The 2,360-nt window shown below is 48.6% G+C and overlaps 1 long non-coding RNA gene across 1 annotated transcript; it reads right to left on the bottom strand.

The window, feature by feature from the left end:
• Positions 1–421: 421 nt before the first annotated feature.
• LOC124650503 lies at positions 422–1,103 on the bottom strand. The gene is made up of 2 exons (XR_006987025.1): positions 1,039–1,103; positions 422–808 (listed from the first exon to the last, which is right to left on the bottom strand). It is a non-coding gene; the product is annotated as an uncharacterized LOC124650503 (long non-coding RNA).
• Positions 1,104–2,360: the final 1,257 nt, after the last annotated feature.

Genomic DNA, 2,360 nt, shown 5'->3' with positions numbered 1-2,360 from the left:
GTTCGCCCAAACCTAATATACAAAAATAACATTATAGTAGACGCCATAAAAAACGGCTTGAATATGGCGAGCTATACTGCAAGAGGAAAAAAGGCTGGTGAAAATAGCACTACGTCTGAATGATTAAATTTTATTCAGTTAAGGAAAACAGAGGAGCAGCCTACTTCTCCGATTAAAGAACCTCGGAAGATCTTAGGTCCAAGAGCACTAAAAGTGCAGATGCATAGTCAGCATCAATCGATCTACATACTTTAATACCAAATTATGCTGCTGATACAGAGGAGAGCAAAAACAAGCATATGTAAAACGGCATCAGAAACTCTGTACCGACCCCATTTATAGCAACCGATTTACATTTTACTGAAAGCATAAGTTATGCTATTGTACATTCAAGCACATCTAGAATCGACACCAGTTCACATCAGGTGACAACATACAAATTCAGTAAAGTTCATGTAGTTCAAGCGAGCCTGCATACATGAATCCACATATTTCTGAAAATAGCACCGCTAAACAATGCACACATTTGGTTAGGCCGAGCTGTTCATTTGCTATGCTTGCAATTATAGGCTAGGATGTTTGTACCACATCAGTTAGCTGACCACGCCACCGTCTTGGCTGTGCAGGCAATCACCGTTCACCGAACCATGGGCAGGCGCCATCGCGACATGCTAGTGGAAGCACTGGAAAGGGCGGCCGCCGGCGCGCCCATGTATCGACAGAGTTGGTTTACCGCGGCTTCGTTACCAACGTGGACCGCCGCTCGTTCACATCCAACGGACACAAGCATCTCCAACTCCAAATAAACCTGAGAAAGTGAGAATAGTTTTAAAACTCCACCATACCTGAACCAAACCCACTCAAATAACCTTGGCAATCCAACCTGAACCAAACCCGCTTGATACTTTCGCCCGCCCAATTAAAACCAAACCTATGGGGTATTTTATATTCCACCCAAACTGAACGACAAACTGCGGGTGCAAACCATCACAGAAATCGGTTCAAAACCGTTTGCTCAAATGGGTTGAGGCTGCTGACCTGCCAAGCCCTTGTGCTGCTCTCACGCCGCCCGGATGAGCTTCCAGTTTCACTCGTGTGTGTGCGTGTGTTAACAAGGAAGAGGAAGCACAAGAGAAGCCATGGCGGCGCACATGATTGAGCAGAATCACCGGGAGAGTCACGCCGCAGTCCGGTCCTCGCCGGCGAGCGCGGTCAAGCCGGCCACAGTCCAGTCCTCGCCGGTGAGTACTGTCAAGCTGACCGCGGTCTGGTTCTCCCACGAGAGCGTGGTTAATACGGGCACAGTCCGCCGGCCAGCGCGGTCAAGCCAACAAGGTCTGTCCCCGCCTGGGGAGCGCGGCCAAGACAGCCACGGTCTGTTCCTCGGCTCCTCGCCGGCGAGTGCGGTCAAACCGGCAACGGTCTGGTCGTTGCCGTAAAGCGCCGTGAAGCCGGCCACGACGCCTCAGTCCTCCCAGCAGTCAGCGCGAGACAACCATCGACGGATGAGACGCTGCAACTCCTGTCACCGCGCTGCGGGAAAGGGAGATGACCGCTCTGGCTGCTCCTCCAGGTTGAGGTCCTGCGGCGCCCACAGGAGGAAACGACCTCGACGGCCGACCACCTCCGGACACATCACGACGCCATGGTCCTCCCGCAGCCGGCCGCACCCCGTTCCCCCCGCCGCCAGCCTTGCCCAGTGTAACACCCCACTTTTTGCAATCTTGTTTATTTGTCCATAATGCAAAAATTAGGGGGAACAAAAACTTTTTCTTAAGACTATAGATAGATGAATTGCCTTGATCTGTTGGTTATGATGAATTGCCTTGATCTGTTGGTAGATGAATTGTCTTGATTTGCTTGTTGAGTTTTGTCTTGAGCTATCCTCAGATCTGAAGTTCTTGAGCAAAGTTCGTCCAAAACCTTGCAGTAATTTCTGTAATTTTGCTGTTTCAGATTCTGGTACGAACTTGTAAAATCCACCAAATCTCGTGTGCAGATCCAAATCGAGTGATTCAAAGTTCCACAGTGAGATATGAGAAAGTTCTACAACTTGGCGTTGGTCTCATCCTCAAATTCTTTACGGATTGTCCGTGGTAAATAAAGTTCTGTAAACATGCAGATTCACTGTTTGTTAGATCTGTTCCGTTTTACAAAAGCTTTTTGAACAAACTCAACTGTAGGTGAAAGCCGTCTTCAATACCTTCATTTTGGCGGTGGTTTCACTTCGATTGACCTCCTGAAACTGAAATGGTTCACAGATCAAGATCTGGACAGATCTGACTTTGTCGAATTAAACCAGGAGCTTGGGAACGAATTTTTGGATGAAACCAGTTGGGTGAGAACCAGCTTTTCAATAC

Source organism: Lolium rigidum, chromosome 4, assembly GCF_022539505.1.
Source record: "Lolium rigidum isolate FL_2022 chromosome 4, APGP_CSIRO_Lrig_0.1, whole genome shotgun sequence".
NCBI lineage: Eukaryota > Viridiplantae > Streptophyta > Magnoliopsida > Poales > Poaceae > Lolium > Lolium rigidum.
This window is presented reverse-complemented; position numbering and strand designations above follow the sequence as displayed.